The sequence below is a fragment of the Balaenoptera acutorostrata genome, chromosome 2 (assembly GCF_949987535.1).
Source record: "Balaenoptera acutorostrata chromosome 2, mBalAcu1.1, whole genome shotgun sequence".
NCBI classification, from domain to species: Eukaryota; Metazoa; Chordata; class Mammalia; order Artiodactyla; family Balaenopteridae; genus Balaenoptera; species Balaenoptera acutorostrata.
This window is the reverse complement of record NC_080065.1, coordinates 132,674,533-132,699,263: the sequence shown is the minus strand read 5'-3', so window position 1 is coordinate 132,699,263 and position 24,731 is coordinate 132,674,533. Positions and strand designations below refer to the sequence as shown.

At 37.8% G+C, this 24,731-nt stretch overlaps 1 protein-coding gene across 4 annotated transcripts in view; it reads left to right on the top strand.

The window, feature by feature from the left end:
- Positions 1 to 440: 440 nt before the first annotated feature.
- The window catches only part of JAKMIP2 (janus kinase and microtubule interacting protein 2), a 192,190-nt gene continuing 167,899 nt past the window's right edge, over positions 441 to 24,731 (top strand). For 3 of the 4 annotated variants that reach the window (XM_057541740.1, XM_007194192.2, XM_007194191.2), the window contains exon 1: positions 441 to 674. The gene's annotated coding sequence lies outside the window, so the exon portion shown is untranslated. The remainder of the gene's footprint in view (positions 675 to 24,731) is intronic. The other variant, XM_057541739.1, reaches the window with a different exon arrangement.

Genomic DNA, 24,731 nt, shown 5'->3' with positions numbered 1-24,731 from the left:
CTCCATATTTGTTATTTTTTCTGATTGCAAATTTAATACATTTTATTGGAAAACCATAGAAAATGAAAAAATAACTAAGCTGTTTTGTGAGTCAGTCTAGATTTCAATAAAATTGAAATTATTCTCTTCCCATGGCTATACACCCTTACCGCATTTTTAAAGACCTGGAGTCCAGGGTAGGAGAGACCAAGAGCATCCCAGAGAGCAGCAGCGCAAATTCACGCCCCTCCAGTCCCTGCAGCTCCTTTCACCCATCTCGCCTCCCTCTTAGTCTGGTGGCTTACCATTGGTCGTTGCCATGACAACCAGCAGCAGCCAGGGCTGGCAGCCTCTACCGCAGCAGGGGTGGGGCTTTGGAGGAGGGGGCAGGAGAGGAGGAGCCAGAGGAGGTATCTGCTGCAAGTTCCTGGCTGCTTCTGAGCTCACCCCATCCTCCGAGAGGGAGGAGGCCTAGTGGTGATGCTGCTGCTTCTGCCGCCGCGACTGCTGATACTCCAGTGAGGCTGGAAGGGTGGTTCCTATTCGCACCGTCGCCAACCAGAGAGTGAGGGAAAAAAATCCCAGCAGCCGCTGCTGATGTTGGGTTCGGAGGCTGCGTCCGACTCGGTCACAAGGAAAATGGATTCAGTTTGCATCTCTCCCTCCTTTCAACAGCTTCTCCGGGTCTCAGCAAGGTAAGTAGCAGAGAGCGGGGTTATCTTCTTGGTTTAGCTGGCTATTAAATGCCCTGTGTATACATTTGTGGCCTGCACTTGAACAATGACTCCCTCAGAGAAGGAGAGGAAGATGTGGAGACAGTGATGGGGGTGGGAGAGAGGAAGGTTGCCAGGAAGAGAGAAGTAAGAAGGCATCTGCTTGTGTTAAAAAAAAAAAAAAAAAAATGGTGTTCTGATTTTATCCTGAACTGGCTCAGAATGCAGACTGAGCCACTTGGTTCCTTTCCTTGCAAGCTTAGCAACAGAATCAGGGGGTGGAAAAAGAGCTCACAAGAAATGGATGTTATTGAAGGGAATCATTTAATTTGCGGCTCTCACATATAGGGTTGGGCCTTCCTCAAAAACACATTTGGTGCTTCCTAAGCTTTCCGGCCTAGTTATAAGGTGATTTTGCTTATTTCCCTCATTGCTAAGAAAAGGTAGCCCCAGAATTTAGCATTTTATTTCATATTCTGATGTACTTTTGCCGAGAAACCATTTGCCAGATAGAGTTTCATTTTTAGTACATAGATTTGATTGTGAACATACAAATGGATACCCTATGGATATGCATATCATACATACACATGTTACTTAGCATTTATGAAACATATTTATATGCAGAGTGTGCTTTGCAATCATTTTTATGGCTTATAAATGACCTTGCATGCTTGGAGGTAATTGCATATTTTTGAAACTATGCTTCTGGTTTGTATTATTATTCATTGGCTTCATTTGGATTAATGCAAGATTTATTCTTGTTATTGTCCCTTAGTTTCATTGTGACCCATTAGGACAATCTGTATCATAGCACTGGATGTGAATTCATAGCCTGCCTCTTTTCTTTATTTTTAATTGGGTTTGTGGGGGCTGATTTGAGAGCCCTGAATTTACAGTGATAGGAAAGGGAGGTGGCTTGTGGTATTATTTTGTGTCTAGCATCTTGCCAAATGAATGTTGAAACAAATCAGTTTTCTTGAAATTCTACCCCAAGCCTTTCATGTTTGTACCTGTGTCCCAGGAAGCACAGATGAGTTGGAAGGTGAAATGCATTCATTTTTTTAATAGTGCTGCTATTTGCTGTTTATTCCTTCAGTATCCAGGCACCATTTTACAGTTCCCTCAAATGTTGTATTATGGGTCTACTTCTTTAGGTGGTTAAGTAGGAAAGTCGGACTGTTTTGAAAATCTAGGTGTTCCCAAGTACCTTAGCCATCTCCAAATTAGCCTGCTTATACAATGAAATGAAACAAGAGAGTGAGCAAAGCTTAGGGTGAGAATGTGTGGCTTGCAGGCAAAATGGGGGGCTATTGTAGTTTAGAAATGCTTAGTGGGATCTGCTTGACCTTTTATTATGTCACAGCTTTAAGGCAACTCAGGATACTAAAGACGCCTGAGATGAGTAGGGTACAGGGCTCCATTACCACCCAGGATAATGGAAATTTCATTGAATTAAAGCCAGAAAAATCCTTGCAGGTAAAACTGTTTTAGTAATATTACATTTATCATATGGACTATTTTTTATCCATCTCTCTCTTCTCTAACAATATCATTGTCAGTGCAAACATTTTTTACAATGTTAAAAAACGTTTGTTCTAATCCTGCATTTTATTTTACACACTGCTCCCCTTCATTTACAATCTTTACATGTACTTGAATCAGGTTTATAGTTTAATTTCTCTGAGAATAAATGTCCGGTTTGGTTTATATATGGGAAGGCTCTTCAGCAACTTAATAGGAAGAATGGATTTAATGTGCTCATGGCATGTCATATATTATATAGATTCACAGCTCCATCAAGTCATGCTACCGTAGGCCTTATTATCACAACTACATAAAGTAGAGCAGGGAAAGGGGTACTGGGCTTGTATGCCATAACAAAAATTTTATAACACTCTGCATCCTGAATCGTTAATGGTAACTTTTGACTGGCAAAAATTAAAATTTCAGTAAGCTTTAAAAAATTAAGACATGTTGTAGTTGCAGTTGCATTGTGTTTCATGCATTGAAAACAGTTACCTTGGGCTTTGTTTTATTTCCTTTGTTTCGAGTTTTCATTGGGATGTGGTTTTATAGGTGAAGTTGGTACAGTTTGAGCAGAGGCAAATCACTCTAAGTCGTGGATATAGAACTGACTCTCAGCAGTGAGTTTCAGCTGTGTGGTCAGACCCTGATGGACTAGTTTTTGATCCTACAACTTGAGACGATTATATGACCTTTGCTGAGGGGCCACAGAAAAGTGAACTGTTTTTAAAGGACTACAAGTTGAACTCTCTAAGAAAGGATAAGGAAATTAGGATTATTTTATTGGGAGAAGTGAAAACTAAGAGATGATGATCATTTACTTCAAAGAGCTGGACATTGCTTACTGACATTTTTTGGAGCCTAAAGTATGGTCAGTGGGCTTCAACTTCATTAGAAAGGATGAAGATTAGAAATACAAAATGTAGAACTTCCTGATAGCAAATTTGAACTGTCAACTGGATAACCAGATAAGGCAGTGCATCCTTCTTCAGAACCTCCAAAAGTATGCCATAGACATGCATTTATTTGGAACAGGCTAAATTCTTTCTCAAGAACTTCACTGGCTTTTTCTAGAGTAAATTGTCCGTATAAGAGTGTGCTTTAGTTGTTTAACATGAGGTACTGCTAGACCTGCAACAGTAAGACTCCATGTTGTAATGGGCTTCTAAATTACAGAATCTGAATATTTTTAAAGAAATCAATTGACCGTATGCTTGGAGAAACGTGTATGTTATCTTGTCAGGATGCAGGGAACTGAATGTTGTCCTCTTCATAAGACTCCTTTCTCAGCAACTTTATGGAATGTGATGCCTAACAGTCATATTAACATTATTCCCTTTGGTATGGCTAATTTTAAAAAATGAGATGGCGTTTAGTGTGGTCCAGATACAAAATATCAATAGTTCAAGAGCCATCAATTTGATGTCAGAAAAAACAAAATATATGGAAGATACATACATTTGGTTATTTAAATGTGCTGTTTAACAACAAGCAAATTAATTAATTACCTTTTTCTCAAATACTATCTTGAAAATGCCATTCTTGTTGCAATATTAAACATTTTGATTGGTATTTAAACTTTTGTAAAACTTGTTTTAATTGGGATAAAACACATATTATCTAATTTCTCACTTTGTGATAGGATGTTCCTTATTTCTTCACGTGACTTCAGAACATATTTCAGTCTTATGTACATGCTTCAAGTCTCCATCAGGGGAACTTAGAAAATAGCTGGAGAGTCGAAACTGTTTTCTACATTTTTGATAGGCTCATAAAAAGATTAATGCTTTGTTTTCCATAGTTGGAACCAAAAAGAAAACAAAATTTATCTTGGAAGTTTTAACGTAAATTACTCAATTGTTTTTTACTGAAATAAATAAACTAGGTGTATACTTGGGTGTTACCCTGAGAGGTCAGTTACAGTTCCCCCTGTTTGCACATCCCAAATGTTATTTTACCAAGTGAAAATGTGTTTTCAGACATGATGAATTAATCAATTGAAAAACAACTATTTGTAGAGCTCTTATATGACTAGCACAATCTGCATTTTCTAGGAAAGTAGAATTTCCTTGTGGGCGGTATATAAGCTATACACACATGAAATAGTTAATGACGAAAACAATATACTTGTAATTAGCACCATCATTACGCCTTATCTTAATATAATCTTTTGTAGTTCTTAAAGTCATTTTACATTCTTTATTTGTCATCTTATATTCCCCGAAATTCTGTCATGCCAGTAAAGCTAGTGTCATCGTAATTACTTTAAATTAGTGGAAAGAGGCTCGGGAGATTAGACTTGTTCAAGTTTTGGGTTCGGTAAATAGCCTAGTTGGGCCCTAATTCCAACTCTCATGAGCTCAAATCTGCCATATTAGAAAATTTAGCAAATTATCTTACCGATTTGAATTTTAAAATATCAAATATAGTAAACTCTGCATTAAATGTAGTTCATTTTTATTTGGACATTTATTTGAATATTTCAGGTGCCGTGATTTGTTCTTTGATCATATTGGATTGCCACATAGATTAAATGCATTCTTCAGTTATCAGCCAAAAAAAAAGGGTAGACACAAAAATTATTTTGGAGAAAATCTGGGATTCATGATATTTCATAAAAGCATGAAGCATTTGGGGAAAAATTGGAACTTTGTTGGACCGACGTGCACTTATTTTATGCCTATTATTTTTATTTTTATTTATTTATTTATTTTTAAAATTAATTTGTTTATTTTTGGCTGTGTTGGGTCTTCGTTTCTGTGCGAGGGCTTTCTCTAGTTGCGGCAAGCGGGGGCCACTCTTCATTGCGGTGCGCGGGCCTCTCACTATCGCGGCCTCTCTTGTTGCGGAGCACAGGCTCCAGACGCGCAGGCTCAGTAGTTGTGGCTCACGGGCCTAGTTGCTCCGCGGCATGTGGGATCTTCCCAGACCAGGGCTCGAACCCGTGTCCCCTGCGTTGGCAGGCAGATTCTCAACCACTGCACCACCAGGGAAGCCCTATTTTTATTTTTAATGACATAAAGCTGGGGGGTAGCACAGTTTTTTTCCTGTGCTTAGGACCAAATTAATTTCTATAGGTCCTGGACCTTGAAGAAATTTAGTCCATACCTCCTACCTGTATGTCCTAAGCATCTCTCTACCTACATGTTCTTAAAAATTAAAATGATATTAACTCATAAATAAGTGTACATCAGTTTAACTACTTTCTGATATTTCCTGGACAAATACTTTTATACTTTTCTGAAGTATCAAAAATCAAATACTTTTTTCCAAAATATTGTAGTTTTTTGATGTCTCCCTTTCTTTGCTAACACTGTAGGCACGTACTTTTCCGACTGTTTGGTAATTCAGCGCTGGCCAAAGAGTAAATCATGCCATCTGAACTATCATTTCACATTTGTGAAGTGTCCTTTATAATTAATTAGCTTGCAGTACAAGTGACATCTGTCATATTAAAGGCATTCTGCTTTAAATCAATATTCACCAATACAATTAAATTTTCTTTTAAAGGCTTTCTTATTTTACATTTAAAACATATATCCAAATTGTTGGAAAAAAAAGAATAAAGCAGAAATGTATAAGAAAATCACCCATAAACCTACCATCAAGAAATAATTACTGTTAGTACTTTGAAATATTTCCTTCTAGATTTTTTTCTATCTGCCAGTATAAACACACTCAGATATACTATTTCATAAATGGGACCATACTCTAAGCATTGTTTTATAGTTTTTTTATTTTATATAAGGTGGCCATCTTTCCATGTTAATGAAATATGTCTCTAGTAAATTTTTAATCTCTGTGTGCATTTTTCTTGATGACTCAAGATACTTTCCCCACTTTGGGGGTCTTCACACTTTGCTTTTAAATACAGGTAGCTCCTGCTTGATTTACAGCAGCTGTGAGTCAAGCATGATTTTTTTCAGGAAATATGAGATCTGTTGTTCTGACCTGCCACTGCATCTCACAGTGGGTATTAAATTAACCTGGGTCATCTCTTGTCTGCTGATAATGAATGAGTTTGAAGCTCAACTCAGTGAAATCCCTGTTTGAATTGCTAGGAATTTCACCAGGCGCATGCATAAGCGGCAATTAAAAAGACAAAAACAAATCTCTTCCAGATTCATGTTATTTTTCCTCAGTATAGTAATGGCATCCTGTAGTCTTAACCTCTGTGACCAACTTAAATTCTTCATAAAAACATTTAAACAACATACCTTAGCTGTCACATGACTTCTCAGACTAAACTAAGATATATTTTTGGCATCTGAATGTTTCTTAAACTGGTATATAGTTTTTAAATGAAAGCCCAGTCATCTGACTCTTCCCTTTTTAAAATATGAATGGTTGGATTCTTCTTATGCTTTAAGTTTGAGCTTTAAATATGACTCCTTGGAGAGGTTTCCTTAAGTATATCTCCACTATCACTCTCCGTACCCTCTGTTTCCTTTGTAGCATTTATCAAAGTTGTAATTATAGAGCTATTTATTTGCTCACTTGATTTTCCCTGCCCTTCGCTAGATTGTAAACTCTGTGAGGGCAGAAAATGAAACTGTCAATTAATAACGAAAGCCTTGGCACGACATATGTGCTCAATAAACAGTGGTTGGCTGAACGAATAAATGGGTGCTCCCCTGAAGGACCTCTGGCCTAAGATTGTAGACAAGCTTTCCTAGCAGGTCTTCAGACTGTGACTCTCATTCTTGTACTTTGGCTGTGAAAACAAAATGGATTGTATTCATATATGTGATAGTCTCAGGATTTTAGGATGTTGATAAAGGAAAGCCAAATTCTTAAATGACAAATCACAATATTTAAAAGCTCCATCGTTAAAAATTGTTCACTACATACTATGACATAAATAAGAAAGGCTGTGAATATTTCCGTGGCTCCATTTATCCCCTTTCAAAACTGAATTGCAAGTCAGAAATAATGAGACCATTAAGGGAATACCTTTGGAGTCACTATAACTTATTAAAATAAATTAGTAATTTAATTATTATTAGCATCAAATTATATGATACACACTCAAAGCTATTTTGCTATTCTAGAAATCCACTTTACTAAATTCTCTAATCATAAACAAATCATTGCTTCATATCTATATCCAAAAATGAGGCTGAAACAGTAATGGAGACAAGAACCTTACTCAGAAGATGAATTGAGGAAAAATCTTGCTTTCATGAACGTTTTGAAATCAAATATAAAACTAGTGACCTGGAGGAGAAGGGGTATGCTTGGCAAATACAAAGAAATATCTTCAAATCATTGGGAACAGCCATCTCTATGGGTGCCTGACCTGCTGATACATTGAAATTTAAGTATGAGGAAAAAGTCTTTGTTTGGCATCTAAATCAAGATCGCTCACTGCACTGCTTGAAATTCTAGAGTCAACTGCAGTTAAAATATAGATGGAAAACGAAATCTGACTAAGTTTAGCTGACACTATCTGGTCAGAAAACAATTCATTGGTATTATTTTCAAGAAGGAAATTTTGCTGAGGTCTGTATGACTCTAAAAAAGCCTTGTGAGCATGTGCTTCAGAAAAGAGGGTGATATTGTCAAGCTGCCTTCTGATCCAAACTGGAAATGTTTCCTTGGAAAATGCTACCCAGTATAACCACAATGAAAATGTAAACCAAGCAAGTGTGCCTCACCCACATGCCTTATCTGGCTCTTTCTTGTGCAGCATTTCTTGGAGAGAGGTACCTTCCAAAAATAAGCATTTCATGGAGAGGTACCTTCCAAAAATGAATGGCTTCTCTAGTCCTTACTGACCCATATTTAAGGCCTGTAAACTCTTCATAGGTCAGATATACCTAATTTGAACATAGTTTCCAAAACAAAAATAGTTTTTTTAGATGCAATTATACTGATGAAAACAGCTAGACAGCATATTTTAAATGAGTCCCGGTCTTTAAAGTCTAGGATATTGTGTCATTCTACCAACAAGCCATTAAAAGAATAGCAAGACCATAATTTTATATATAACAATAACCAATATGGAGAGTTTATATTAAAAATAAACACACTGAATTCACAGAATCCTCAAGATGGTAATTCTGCTAATTGGCACTGAGGAGACAGAGAAAGGGACTTAGGTGTTTTGAAAGATATTATAGATCCCAAACTTGCTTTCTTATGAATTTCTTAGATAATTCAAATTGTGAAAATGGGAACTCTGGAATTACTGGAGTTTCTCTGTTGTCTGCTCTGCTAGGGTTACCTAGACCCCGAGGAAGGAATTCCTCCTACTCCACAGGCTTAGTCTTTGTCTCCTGCATCTCTTAAGTAGGAATTTAAGTGGTTGCTAATTAACCATAGAGGGGAATTTGTATTTCAGAGAATATATGATTCTTTGTTGTAGTAAGGAGAACATTTGAATTATTACTTAGTTTTATTTTAAAAGCACTTCATTTAATAAAAGTACCTACAAAGTTTAGAATTTATAGTATTTTGAGCTAGATGCCTGAAACATTAGCAATCATTAAAAATAAACCCTAGGGCTTCCCTGGTGGCGCAGTGGTTGAGAATCTGCCTGCTAATGCAGGGGACACGGGTTCGAGCCCTGGTCTGGGAAGATCCCACATGCCACGGAGCAGCTGGGCCCGTGAGCCACAATTGCTGAGCCTGCGCGTCTGGAGCCTGTGCCCCGCAACGGGAGGGGCCGCGATAGAGAAAGGCCCGCGCACCGCGATGAAGAGCGGTCCCCGCACCGCGATGAAGAGTGGCCCCCGCTTGCCGCAACTGGAGAAAGCCCTCGCACGAACCGAAGACCCAACACAGCCAAAAATAAATAAATAAATAAATAAATAAATAAATAAATAAATAAATAAATAAAAAAGAAAATCCTTTAAAAAAAAAATAATAAACCCTAGCTTTTAAAAAATGAATTAACAAGGACCCCCTTACCCCTAGTTAATTTTACATAGAAGGAGCATTTTAGCCATCTCGCTCTCTTCTTAGCTAGATTGTCCACATTCGAGGCTCCACAGGGTTCAGTGTCACCCTCTGAAACAAGAGAGAGGAAAATATCAGCCTGCAACAAGGGAAATTGATTCTTCTACCACTGTAGACCTTCAGGTTTTTTTCCTCTATAGATTGAAAAGAGCCCAATCTCTAAATGCGTGCTTAAACATGACCAATTCACATGAATGCTCTCATCTGGACAGGTTTAGCTACACACATTGTCCAATCTCTTTTAAGTGTGGTGTCTTATTTTATATTTTTCTCTTTTCACTCTATTTACAGTTTTTGAAATCAAACCTAAATGGCTTAGCCAAGACCCCTGGAAGGTAGTGAACAGACAAGATGAATATTTCTAGCCAGTCCCTGGCTATTTGCTTTCTGCACTTTCACTAACATTTGTAGGGCTTGAAAACATTAACTGTCTAAATTTATTTTATATAATCTTCTTGCTTTGAAACATCTTGCTTTGATGGCTGTATAGTCAACTGTAATCTAAGCGGAATTGATCTGTTCTCAGTTCACGTGGTGCCACTGCTAACCACGTTCTTGACGTCCTCAAACGTTGTTTTTCTAACGAAAGGATCTTTATGACAGAGGGTAGCTGATGAAATAGTAGAAAAGCATTTTGTTCAGGAGACAGCCATTTTGCAAAGAAGCACTCTCTCTTGGGTCAATCTGAAAATATTTTTCAGACTTGATGCTGACTCTCTTCTTTAGAAGAATTGAGGACATCCGTAGTATCGAGTTTCCTTTATAGTTCAAGTAAACCAATTTATTCCAGGAACAAATGAGAGTCTTGACCCTCTTAATAACAAGAATATGTGACATGGTCTGAATATAACAAGAATAAAAAGAAAACTTACTTTTACAACTTACTTTTCAAAGTTTTCCAGAAAAAGAGCTAAATTATTTGAGTACCTATTATGCATTTATTATCCTGTTTTCATCCATGTCCATTTTTTCAGTCCTCACAAACAGAGGCATTGTTCTTCCCACTTTGCAAGAGGAAAATGAAGCTTGGGTAGGTTACATTCTTAGCCAAAGCCATTCAGTCAGTGAGTTTCGAGCTAAGATTGAAGTAAGAGCTATCTGATTTTATAGCACAGTGGTTAAAACCTGAAGCTTTGTGGACTGGACCCAGCTCAGGGGAGTGTTTGTAAACATATGTCAAGTGTTTGTAAGCAAAACTATATGTTTCCAGCACAATATTTTTAAAAACACAGTTTGGTCCAAAATTTTATAATTTTGACATTTCAAAAAATATCTGAGTATCTCCCTCCTCTTAGGAAATAAGAAAATCTGGCACCACTAGGCCCACATCTCTTCATGGTAGACACATCTGGAGTTGAGTGATAGATATTCCTCTGGGTGGGTATTATGCTTTTCAGCATGTGCCACATCAACACCCCAAGCCCCTTCCCCACCAGTGGATTCACATTAACTCTTTGGCCCTTGAGACAGTTGGAATTCTGACCACCGTTTAGCCCATTTTCATTCCACTATACCATGTTATTTCCCAGTTAAGCATGGTTTTTGTTCTTTAGAGAAACACTCAGGTTTCATTAATATGGAAGCTGAAATGAATTTAACCCAGAGGATGAGCATTTGATAAAAATGAACTATCTGCATGAAATTTAATGCTGTTGATCTGCTTTGGGGGCAATCACAATTACGTTTCAACCAGACAACTTGTAGCTTCAGGTGTTTCCTCTATGCACCATCAATTATTTGTTTTATTTCTTTCATAATTAGTAAGCAAAGGCATTTTTCACAAGAATTAATGTGTTCAATACTTTATTTTACAAGTTACAAAGGACTTTTGATACTTTAAATTTCACAAGCATATAGGTAGAGAAGATATTATGTATTATGTTGTGTTGTATTATATTACATTATGTTAATTTATGTTATATCATTTATAATCATCCTCAGGATAAAATTCAGATTGTCTGCCTGTATCCAGCATCACCTAACCACTAAGTGAAAAGTATACAACTCAAATCGAGGTTTCTTTACTTCAGAATGTATTTGTCCTATGAGATGTGGCCCCACACAACCAAATGATCCATCAGTAACATGAATCAGAGCCAGAGAATTATGACATGATCTGACCTTCACTCTAAATCCTAACTCAGGCGCTAAGGGAATTTAGGTCACTTGGTTATCCTCACCAAGTCCTTCCTTTCACGTACAATCGGACGGTGTGTATCTGTATATGGACACAACTGAATAAACCAGGAACTTTTGATGAGGGTTGTGGAGGGTGGGGGGATGAATAAATAGCTCCTACATGTGTATCATTACCATCATCACTAATACCCCAAAAGCCTAACTGAAGTTCCTCAAAATAGAAAGCATTCATAGACTTCCAGTTGTTATCCCTGGTCCCTGTCCAAAAGGAACTTCTGTTTTTACAAGGAGAAAGGGCCAAATTTAAATAGAATATTAACACATATAACACTTAGGTGGAATACATAAATAGCACCACTGTTTTCAGCAGAAGTCTTTGTTTTTGTGATGTGACCACGATGGCTTCTAGCTAATTGGCCTAAACTGTTAAGTGTGTGTTGACATGGATGGGTTTGAATCAGTATTCAATCCTATCTTTCTTCTCTAAAGATAGATGTTTCATTTGATGAGCCAAATATAATAATCTTTACATTAATAAATAGAGATTATGAGGCACATTAATCTACTTTTTGGACCAAATTCAGGTTAAAAAACCTCTTTGAAATTTCTTTCAAAACACATTTGACATTAATGTTAGTTGTTGTTGCATTGTTGGTTTATGTTTGTTTCAGTACCCTTCCTAGATGCCAAGCAGTGCCCTAAAGTTGTTGCATACATGCACCAACATGCTTTGAAGAAGGTAGTAGTATCCCTATTTTATGCATAGCTCAACTAAGGTTTATTACCATACAACAATTTAATACTTACTGAAGATTATCTAACTGATGACAGATGGAACTAGATTCTGAACTCAAGTCTGCCTGACTCCAAAGTCATCTTAGGTAATGAGCTAAACCACTTCCCTCTTGTAGTGAAAACTTGATTGTGCTCCCCAAAATTAAAGTAAATAAAGAGAAAGGCAAGTATATTTTTAATGTTATTATTATTATTATTAAATATTAGTGAAGACCCAATTCTTGCTAAGTGAAGGATAGAAACACTGTTAAAATTGACATTCAAGAACAAAGTCCACATAACCATAGTTTCCTCAGTGAAGAAAGAAAATAAGGGGCTGAATGAATCCCAGTCCTAAAATAAGCCATTTGGAGATTTTGTGTTTTAATAACTCTTAGGAGATCATTTGTGAGTTATGTGTATTTGTACAATGTAATCTGGGATTCTCTTTTTAAAATAAACATTTAAATAGGTATTAAAGTTATTTTAATAAAAGAAAATTACCTAGTTTTCCTTCCTACTTTTTTAAAGCAATAAAACCCCCAGAAAACATTTTATGCTGTGTTTTCCACAATTCTGTAAGCTATGAATATTTTTTTTTTTTCTAAAGAGATTCAGAGAGCAGTTTTACAGGAATTTCATTTCTGGAAAAAAATCCTCAATTGCAAAATAGACTGAGCAGCACAAATCCCAAACTTGACGCTATGAAGAGCATAGTTCCTGTGCTCTTATAGTTTCCATGGTTCTAAATTCATGCAACTTTAAGATTTTTTTGTTTCAATTTTTTGCTTATAGTGAATAGCAGGAGTTTTGACAAGAGTAGGTTTGGGTGAGAAAAGGTTGAAACCTTGATTTGCCTGTCCCTGTATATATGATAAATTAATTGTGACCTATGCCAACCGTAGAATGTAATGAAGCTTTCTAAGCAGTATTTTGTAGAAAAACGTTCAGTGACTTAGGAAAATATGTAAGATATGTCTTTTAAGTTAGAAAAAAAGAGGTCAAAAATCAAAAGGTGGAATTTAGTCCCAATTTTGTGAAAAGGGAAAAAGTTACATGAATATATATATATAATTTTTGGTTTGTTTGTTTTGTTTTTTAAGTATAAATCAAAATGTTACCAGGAATTAATTCTGGGTGGTAACTTAATGAGAAATTTCTTCATTGATTTTTTTATGATTTCCAAATATACTAAAATAAAATTTACTTATTTATTTAGCAAATGTGAATATTTTTGAAAGAACGATTTGGTCATCAAAATTTCTAAGTCATCCACAAATCCAAATAGTTTAACTATCTGTGTTGACTCTGTAGGGCTTCTGGAAGATGGAAGTTTTGCTCTCTCTGGATCATAGGTTCCAAATTGGTTTCCATAGACAACCACAGTGTCCCTGGTAAGACATAGAGAGAAGAGAAAGGCTGGGAGGATAGGGTCCAGGCTCTCTAAGCACACACACACACAGATACCCACTGGATGTCCTCCTAAAGTTTTGAGAAAAAGATCCTTTCACAAAATGATTTGAAAACCCAATGATGTATTTGATGTAATTGACATTCTGTGTGCCAAAATATTAATTTCTTTAAAAACTAAAATTTTTTTTTTAAATTTTATTTATTTATTTATTTATGACTGTGTTGGGTCTTCGTTTCTGTGTGAGGGCTTTCTCTAGTTGTGGCAAGCGGGGGCCACTCCTTATCGCGGTGCGCGGGCCTCTCACCATCGCGGCCTCTCTTGTTGCAGAGCACAGGCTCCAGACGCGCAGGCTCAGCAATTGTGGCTCACTGGCCCAGTTGCTCCGCGGCATGTGGGATCCTCCCAGACCAGGGCTCGAACCCGTGTCCCCTGCATTAGCAGGCAGATTCTCAACCACTGCGCCACGAGGGAAGCCCTAAAAACTAAAATTTTTTATTTTCACTTGGATACTCATCATCTTACTTTCAGCAGCCGCTAGTGGTTTTAGTTCACAGTGTTTGTTAGAATCGGACAAAACTCCAAGCTTAACATCATGTGATTCAGTCATAATTCATTTTCATGGGAGACCTCAAACAAGGATTAAATGATGAGAGAGAAAAATGCACACAAATTCTTCAAAATTCTGACCTTTTTCCCTTTAAGAAGTAGGCGCAGTTATCTCCATCATGAAGGACCTGCTTACACTTTTGCTGCCCTCTCTAGTTCAGATGAAGTGAAATCTTTCTATTCTTGAGCCTAATAATAATGATGATGTTGTAAAGATGATGATGCTAATGGCAGTTCATGCTTTGAGGGTGGGGTCTGGAGTTGCACAGCCCCAGGGAGCACTGTGAATGACACTTCCCAGAGTTGTGCAGGGCAGCAGTACTGAATAAGTACCTGCTGCGTGCCCTGTGAAGTTCTGAACACTTTATAAGCATAACACCTTGGTCGTAGGTACTGTTGTACCCCCTTCTTACAACTTTAGCTGAGGAAACTAAGACAGAGAAATGTTCAACCAGCTAACAAATGATTTACTGAATGTTTCCTAAGTACTTGTCTTTATATTACTAGGTATATGGGATAAAGATCAGGGCCTTATTCTCAAAAGGCTTATAAGTAGTAAAGGAAACAGGTCTATAAACAAGAGTTAACAGTAACACCTGGCAAACATTGTAATGGTATGGCTTTCCCATTCAGCTACCAAAGGTCGTAGCCTCAAAAAAAAAAACCCAAAAAAACAAAGAATACCTTAACATTTGCCATCAAGATATAGAGTCTTATTTTAGCTGAATTGTATTTGATCTTTACTGAAGAAATAAAAACAGGATGTGAACAACTTTTTAGTGACTATTTCCTGTTGATTTATGTTACACATTGTAATACTGTACATTAGGTCGTATATTTTAACACTATCTGACCAAACCCATCTAATTGATGAGTTGTAAGATAATTCAGATATCTTATTTCTTAGGTGAATTACTAACCAAAGTTAGATTTTTCTCTTCATAACATCACCTGGTGAACCTGTTCAATTAGAAACTAGGGATATATTTAAACATTTTGAATTAGATCTTTAATATAGTCTTCAAACCAAATGCAAATGAATATTCTTTGAATTTGTGGCCCTGATTTTAATGCAAAGGAAAATGATGTTTAAAAATAATTCTAACACCTACGATGTGTTCTTCTAAGGTGTATGTATGGAGGAGTAGAGAGTGGAGAGCATACAAAGATGAGTAAGACTCAGTCCCAAAGGTACAGTAAGCAGTAAGCATTTAGGCACTAAAATTATGCCAAGAGACACAGAGGCCTTTATCAGAACATAAGAACATTTGCAAATTGGGTATCACACATGTGAAAATCTATACAAGAAAACTGAGAAACATCCGTCAAGGCACATAAATGAAGAAATAGAGTAAATTCATGATGATTAAAGACTGAGTTTTCTCACCTGAAAGTGGGGGAGGGGCATTGTAACCTGCCTGGCCTTAGAGTTAAAAAGGAATGTTATAGTGACATGGAATCAAACCCTTTTTCAGAGAATAATGCAGACTGTGAATTTTTAAAATAAAGCCAAACAGAAGAACATAAACATTAATCACTTTGCAGCATGAATAGTTTGCTGTGCTCTGAATTTTAATATACTTGAAGTTTTATCACTTGGGATGTATTAGAAAACAGAGTGTAAGACGGGAGTAAGGAATGGCTGTTAAATCCTGAAGAGGAAGTTATGAATGGCTTCCTACAGTTTTTTGTTTCCCTTTGAACCTTTCTTGGCATGTGAATGTAATGAGGCCACATGCACAGTAAGTATTGGAAAACGTGTTAGATACATTGATTCCAGTTACAGTCAAGGGACTCTTTCATGATTATTTTTTCTGTATTTAGCACATAAAAAGGTAACCCAGCAAGTGAGGGAAAACGTTAAGTCCAGAGGGGGAAAGGTAACTGAGTATTTAATGAGAGTATTGATTCTGATCCACCTGCCTTCATTTTGGTGTTTTTCCTTTTTGAGCTGTGATTATCAGTATTCCACTCTCTATGTTAAATAATCTATAAACCCTCTCTCTCTGTGTAGTCAAATGCCACTGAGGCAGAAACCTGTAAAAGCCTAGCAAATCTTTTAAACTCTTTATTTCCTTTTAAGTAAAAGGAAAGTCTTGGGCTAGTTTTCTACAAGAAGGACCCTTCCAGCTGTAAATATGTTTTTGACTCTGTGACTGTCCATCACATGTTCCATCAGTCCTGTGTCATAATAAATGCTTCCCAAGATAACAAAGCAATGTTGGCTTTTTGTCATTTTTCTCTTTCACTGTGTATAAGTGTGTGTGTGTGTATGTCTGTGTGCGATGTTGTCGTTCAGTTTGGCAAAAAGGTCATTAAATCCAAGCCATACATCTAAAAAGGCATAGAACATGGTATACTGCAGGGCTAATTAGTCAGTCCGATGAATGAAAGTATTGACTTTACTCTTTTCTTGGCTTCAGCCCAGATCCTGCGTCCTCCGTAAGTGCTTACATTCAAGCACAAGGTGAATGATTGATTGACAGAGGTATTATTAAGAGGTTTCCTAGTTTATTTAAGGGGCTGTATTAGATTATATTCAAAGACTGTTTCCACTCAACATTATGAACACATGAAAGCAGACCCCCAAGCAGGAGCATTCTCTCTCCTACAAAATATTTGCTCTTGTGCATTCAGGAAGTCACTTTCTAGATTTCCCATTGGGGAAGCCAGCTTGCCATATGTGTGATATTTTAATCCAAGTATGAATATAGCTCTGCTTGATAGAAAAATATCCAAGGAAAGGATACAGGATTGTCCTTTTCATTCTCTCCCATTTCTCAGGAAAGGTTTTACTGTTGTATATCAGGTCAGTAGAGTTTCTTGTAAAATCAGAGCATCCCTTCACTAGACAAGTATTCTTCCCACAGTTTTTGTCTTGATCCCAAGTTCACTTATCCTGGCTGTAATTTTTTTTTAGGGTGAGCCTGTGTGACACAGTGTGAAAGCACAAAACTGGGATACGGAAGTCCTGGGTTTAATCTTTGTTCAGCCACCAACAAGCTGTATGACATGAGCAGGTGTCCTATCCATTCTTTTTTTTTTTTAACATCTTTATTGGAGTATAATTGCTTTACAATGTTGTGTTAGTATAACAAAGTGAATCAGCTATACGTATACATATATCCCCATATCCCCTCCCTCTTGCGTCTCCTTCCCACCCTCCCTATCCCACCCCTCTAGGTCGTCGCAAAGCACAGAGCTGATCTCCCTGTGCTATGCGGCTGCTTCCCACTAGCTATCTATTTTACATTTGGTAGTGTATATATGTCAATGCCACTCTCTCACTTCGTCCCAGCTTACCCTTCCCCCTCCCCATGTCCTCAAGTCCATTCTCTACGTCTGCGTCTTTATTCCTGTCTTGCCCCTAGGTTCTTCAGAACCATTTCTTTTTTTAGATTCCATATATATGTGTTGGCATATGGTATTTGTTTTTCTCTTTCTGACTTACTTCCCTCTGTATGACAGACTCTAAGTCCATCCACCTCACTACAAATAACTCAATTTCGTTTCTTTTTATGGCTGAGTAATATTCCATTGTGTATATGTGCCACATCTTCTTTATCCATTCATCTGTCAATGGACACTTAGGTTGCTTTCATGTCCTGGCTATTGTAAATAGTGCTCCAATGAACATTGTGGTGCATGACTCTTTTTGAACTATGGTTTACTCAGGGTATATGCCCAATAGTGGGATTGCTGAGTCATATGGTAGTTCTATTTTTAGTTTTCTAAGAAACCTCCACACTGTTCTCCATAGTGGCTATATCAATTTACATTCCCACCAACAGTGCAAGAGGGTTCCCTTTTCTCCACACCCTCTCCAGCATTTATTGTTTGTAGATTTCTTGATGATGGCCATTCTAACCAATGTGAAGTGATACTTCATTGTGGTTTTGATTTGCATTTCTCTAATGATTAGTGATGTTGAGCATCCTTTCATGTGTTTGTTGGCAATCTGTATATCTTCTTTGGAGAAATGTCTGTGTAGGTCTTCTGCCCATTTTTGGATTGGGTTGTTTGTTTTTGTCATATTGAGTTGCACGAGCTGCTTGTATGTTTTGGAGATTAACCCTTTGTCCATTGTTTCATTTGCAACTATTTTCTCCCATTCTGAGGGTTGTCTTTTGGTCTTGTTTATGGTTTCCTTTGCTGTGCAAAAGCTTTGAAGTTTAATTAGGTCCCATTTGTTTATTTTTGTTTTTATTTCCATTTCTCTAGGAGGTGGGTCAAAAAGGATCTTGCTGTGATTTATGTCATAGAATATTCTGCCTCTGTTTCCCTCTAAGAGTTTGATAGTGTCTGGCCTTACTTTGAGGTCTTTAATCCATTTTGCATTTATTTTTGTGTATGGTGTTAGGGAGTGTTCTAATTTCATTCTTTTACATGTAGCTGTCCAGTTTTCCCAGCACCACTTACTGAAGATGCTGTCTTCTCTCCATTGTATATTCTTGCCTCCTTTATCAAAGATAAGGTGACCATAGGTGAGTGGGTTTATCTCTGGGCTTTCTATCCTGTTCCATTGATCTATATTTCTGTTTTTGTGCCAGTACCATACTGTCTTGATTACTGTAGCTCTGTAGTATAGTCTGAAGTCACGGAGCCTGATTCCTTCAGCTCCATTTTTCTTTCTCAAAATCGCTTTGGCTTTTTGGGATCTTTTGTGTTTCCATACAACTTGTAAAATTTTTTGTTCTAGTTCTGTGAAAAAGGCCATTGGTAGTTTGATAGGGATTGCATTGAATCTATAGATTGCTTTGGGTAGTACAGTCATTTTCACAATGTTGATTCTTCCAATCCAAGAACATGGTATATCTCTCCATCTGTTTGTATCGTCTTCGATTTCTTTCATCAGTATCTTATAGTTTTCTGCATACAGGTGTTTTGTCTCTTTAGGTAGATTTAGTGCTAGGTATTTTATTCTTTTTGTTGCAATGGTAAATGGGAGTGTTTCCTTAATTTCTCTTTCTGATCTTTTGTTGTTAGTGTATAGGAATGCAAGAGATTTCTGTGCATTAGTTTTGTATCCTGCTACTTTACCAAATTCATTGATTAGCTCTAGTAGTTTTCTGGTGGCATCTTTAGGATTCTCTATGTATAGTATCATGTCATCTGCAAACAGTGACAGCTTTACTTCTTCTTTTCCGATTTGGATTCCTTTACTTCTGTTTCTTCTCTGATTGCTGTGGCTAAAACGTCCAAAACTATGTTGAATAATAGTGGTGAGAGTGGACAACCTTGTCTTGCTCCTGATCTTAGAGGAATTGGTTGTAGTTTTTTACCACTGAGAGCAATGTTGGCTGTGGGTTTGTCATATATGGCTATTACTATGTTGAGGTAAGTTCCCTCTATGCCTACTTTCTGGAGGGTTTTTATCATAAATCGGTGTTGAATTTTGTTGAAAATTTTTTCTGCATCTATTGAGTTTATCATATGGTTTTTATCCTTCAGTTTGTTAATATGATGTATCACATTGATTGCTTTGTGTATATTGAAGAATCCTTGCATTCCTGGGGTAAACCGCACTTGATCATGATGTATGATCCTTTTAATGTGCTGTTGGATTCTGTTTGCTAGTATTCTGTTGAGAATTTTTGCATCTATATTCATCAGTGATATGGGCCTGTAGTTTTCTTTCTTTGTGACATCTTTGTCTGGTTTTGGTATCAGGGTGATGGTGGCCTTGTAGAATGAGTTTGGGAGTGTTCCTCCCTTTGCTATATTTTGGAAGAGTTTGAGAAGGATAAGTGTTAGCTCTTCTCTAAATGTTTGATAGAATTTGCCTGTGAAGCCATCTGTTCCTGGACTTTTTGTTTGTTGGAAGATTTTTAATTGCAGTTTCAATTTCAGTACTTGTGATTTGTCTGTTCATATTTTCTGTTTCTTCCTGGTTCAGTCTTGGAAGGTTGTACTTTTCTAAGAATTTGTTCATTTCTTCCAGGTTGTCCATTTTATTGGCATATAGTTACTTATAGTAGTCTCTCATGATCCTTTGTATTTCTGCAGTGTCAGTTTTTACTTCTCTTTTTTCATTTCTAATTCTGTTGATTTGAGTCTTCTCCCTTTTTTTCTTGATGAGTCTGGCTAATGGTTTATCAATTTTGTTTATCTTCTCAAAGAACCAGCTTTTAGTTTTGTTGATCTTTGCTATCGTTTCCTTCATTTCTTTTTCATTTATTTCTGGTCTGATCTTTATTATTTCTTTCCTTTTGCTAACTTTGTGGTTTTTTTGTTCTTCTTTCTCTGATTGCTTTAGGTGTGAGGTTAGGTTGTTTATCTGAGATGTTTCTTGTTTCTTGAGGCAGGATTGTGTTGCTATAAACTTTCCTCTTAGAACTGCTTTTGCTGCATCCCATAGGTTTTGGGTCATCGTGTTTTCATTGCCATTTGTTTCTAGGTATTTTTTGATTCCTCTTTGAGTTCTTCAGTGACCTCTTGGTTATTTAGTAGTGTATTGTTTAGCCTCCATGTGTTTGTATTTTTTACAGTTTTTTTCCTGTAGTTGATATCAAATCTCATAGTGTTGTGGTCAGAAGACACTCGATATGATTTCAGTTTTCTTAAATTTACTGAGGCTTGATTTGTGACCCAGGATATGATCTATCCTGGAGAATGTTCCATGATCACTTGACAAGAAAGTGTATTCTGTTGTTTTTGGATGGAATGTCCCATAAATATCAATTAAGTCCACCTGGTCTAATGTGTCATTTAAAGCTTGTGTTTCCTTATTTATTTTCTTTTGGATGATCTGTCCATTGGTGAAAGTGGGGAGTTTACGTCCCCTACTATGACTGTGTTACTGTCGATTTCCCCTTTTATGGCTGTTAGCATTTGCCTTATGTATCGAGGTGCTCCTGTGTTGGGTACATAAATATTTACAATTGTTATATCTTCTTCTTGGATTGATCTCTTGATCATTATGTAGTGACCTTCTTTGTCTCTTGTAATAGTCTTTATTTTAAAATTTATTTCATCTGATATGTGTATTGCTACTCCAGCTTTCTTTTGATTTCCATTTGCATGGAATATCTTTTTCCATTCCCTCACTTTCAGTCTGTATGTGTCCCTACATGTGAAGTGGGTCTCTTGTAGACAGCATATATACATGTCTTGTTTTTGTATCCATTCAGTGAGCCTGTGTCTTTTGGTTGGAACATTTAATCCATTTACATTTAAGGTAATTATTGATATCTATGTTCCCATTACCATTTTCTTAATTGTTTTGGATTTGTTATTGTAGGTCTTTTCCTTCTCTTGAGTTTCCTGCCTAGAGAAGTTCCTTTAGCATTTGTTGTAAAGCTGGTTTGGTGGTGCTGAATTCTCTTAGCTTTTGCTTGTCTGTAAAGGTTTTAATTTCTCCGTCGAATCTGAATGAGATCCTTGCTGGGTAGAGTAATCTTGTTTGTAGGTTCTTCTCTTTCATCACTTTAAATATGTCCTGCCACTCCCTTCTGGCTTGCAGAGTTTCTCCTGAAAGTTCAGCTGCTAACCTTTGCGGATTTCCTGTATGTTATTTGTTGTTTTTCCCTTGCTGTTTTTTGTATTTAATTTTTGATAGTTTGATTAATATGTGTCTTGGCGTGTTTCTCCTTGGATTTATCCTTTATGGGACTCTCTGTGCTTCCTGGACTTGATTGACTATTTGCTTTCCCATGTTAGGGAAGTTTTCGACTATAATTTCTTCAAATATTTTCTCAGACCCTTTATTTTTCTCTTCTTCTTCTGGGACCCCTATAATTCGAATGTTGGTGCATTTGATGTTGTCCCCGAGGTCTCTGAGACTGTCCTCAATTTTTTTCATTCTTTTTTCTTTATTCTGCTCTATAGCAGTTATTTCCTCTATTTTATCTTCCAGGTCACTTATCTGTTCTTCTGCCTCAGTTATTCTACTATTGATTCCTTCTAGAGTATTTTTAATTTCATTTATTGTGTTATTCATCATTGTTTGTTTGCTCTCCAATTCTTCTAGGTCCTTGTTAAACATTTCTTGTAGTTTCTCCATTCTATTTCTGAGATTTTTGGATCATCTTTACTATCATTACTCTGAATTCTTTTTCAGGTAGACTGCCTATTTCCTCTTCATTTGTTTGATGTAGTGGTTTTTTACCTTGCTCCTTCATCTGCTGCATATTTCTGTGTTTTTTCATTTTGTTTAACTTACTGTGTTTGGGGTCTCCTTTTCACAGGCTGCAGGTTCGTAGTTCCCATTATTTTTGGTGTCTGCCCCCAGTGGGTGAGGTTGGTTCAGTGGCTCATATAGGGGACTGGTGCCTGTGTTCTGGTGGATGGGGCTGGATCTTGTCCTTCTGGTGGGCAGGGCCACGTCTGGTGGTGTGCTTTGGCATGTCTGTGAACTTAGTATAACTTTAGGCAGCCTCTCTGCTAATGGATGTGGTTGTGTTCCTATCTTGCTAGTTGTTTGGCATGGGGCCTCCAGCTCTGTAGCTTGCTCGCCATTGGGTGGAGCTGGGTCTTAGTGTTGAGATGGAGATCTCTGGGGGAGCTGTCGCTGCTTTATATTACATGGGGCCGGGAGGTTTCTGGTGGTCCAGTGTCCTAGACTCAGCTCTCCCACCTCAGAGGCTCGGGTCCAACACCCGGCCAGAGCAGCCACACCCTGCCAGCCACACAGCTCAGAATAAAATGAAGGAAAAAATAAAAATGAACAGATACAACCCCAAACCAAATGGTAATAGCAATACTAAACAGACAAAGAAACATCACACAAAGAAACATACCAAATGGTAATAGCAATACTAAACAGACAAAGAAGCATCACACAAACATACACACACACACACTTATAAAAAAAAAAAGGAAACAGCTAAAAAAAAACATACGAACAGAGAACCCTAGGACAAATGGTAAAAGCAAACATAAACAGACAAGATCACACAAAGAAACATACACATACTCTCACAAAAAGAGAAAAGAGGAAAAGAAACATTTTTAAAAATTAAAAAAAAATAATAATAAATTTAAAAAACAAAATAAAAAATAAAAATAATACAATTTTTAAAAGTAAAAAATTATTTTAAAACAAGGAAGAGAACAACCAAACCAATAAACAAATCCACCAATGATAACAAGCACTAAATCTAAACTAAGATAAACGTAAAACCACAATCCAATCAGATTCAGAAAGCAACCTCCTGTCTACATTTGCTCCCAAAGTCCACTGTCTCAATTTTGGGAACATTTGTTGTCTAATCAGGTATTCTTGAAATGCAGAGTTTTTCAAGTTGATTGTGGGGATTTAATCTGCTGCTCCTGAGGCTGCATGGAGAAATTTTCTTTTCTCTTCTTTGTTCACACAGCTCCTGGGGTTCAGCTTTGGTTTTGGCCCCGCCTCTGCATGTAGGCCACCCTCAGGCATCTGTTCCCCTCCCAGACAGGAGGGGGTTAAAGCAGCAGCTGATTAGGGCTCTCTTACTCACTCAGGTTGGGGAGAGGGAGGGGTATGGTAGTCATAATTGGAATGTAGGGCGAGCTTGCGATGGCAGAGACCAGAGTGACATTGCAGCAGCCTGAGGCACACCATGTGTTTTCCAGGGGGAATTTGTCCCTGGATCATGGGACTCTGGCAGTGGCGTGCTGCACAGGCTCCCGGGGCGGTGTGGGTAGTGACCTGCACTTGCACACAGGATTCTTGGTGGTAACGGTGGCATCGTTAGCAGTTCATGCCCGTCTCTGGGGTCCAGGCTGATAGCCACGGCTCGTGCCCATCTCTGGAGCTCACTTAGGTGGTGCTCTGCCTTCTGTGGGCACACGGAGTGGGAATCCCCTTATCCTCACGCACCCCAAAACAGTGGTCTCTTGCTTCTTTGGCAAGTCCAGACTTTTTCCCAGACTCTCTCCTGGCTAGCTGTGGCACACTAGCCCCCTTCAGGCTGTGTTCACGCAGCCAACCTCAGCCCTCTCCTTGGGTCTGACCTCCGAAGCCGGAGCCTCAGCTCCCAGCCCCCACCCGCCCCAGCAGGTGAGCAGACAAGCCTCTCAGTCTGGTGAGTGCTGGCTGGCACCGATCCTCTGTGCGGGAATCTCTGTGCTTTGCCCTCTGCACCCCTGTTGCTGCGCTCTCCTCCGTGGCTCCAAAGCTTCCCCCCCACCACCCCCCCATCTCTGCCTGCAAAGGGGCTTCCTAGTGTGTGGAAATCTTTCCTCCTTCACAGCTCCCTCCCACTGGTGTGGGTCCCATCCCTATTCTTTTGTTTCTGTTTTTTCTTTTTTCTTTTGCCCTACCGAGGTATGTGGGGAGTTTCTTGCCTTTTGGGAAGCTGAGGTCTTCTGCCAGTGTTCAGTAGGTGTTCTGTAGAAATTGTTCCACTTGTAGATGTATTTTTGATGTATTTGTGAGGAGGAAGCTGATCTGCACTTCTTACTTCTCCTCCACCTTGAAGGTCCTCTCCTGTCCATTCTTGATTTTTGTTTTTTTCAACTGTAAAAAGAGAGAAAAAGATATGCCTCTTTTTTTTTTTCTATTTGCTCCTCTCGAAAGAAGAAAAACAAAGTGTTCAGAAGGGTCTTTTCATTCCTTTGCCTTCAGATGTGTAGGCATATTTGCAAACTGATGGAGGAATTCTCTTTTGAAATCCAAAGTCCTTTTATTTGCCTGTGGT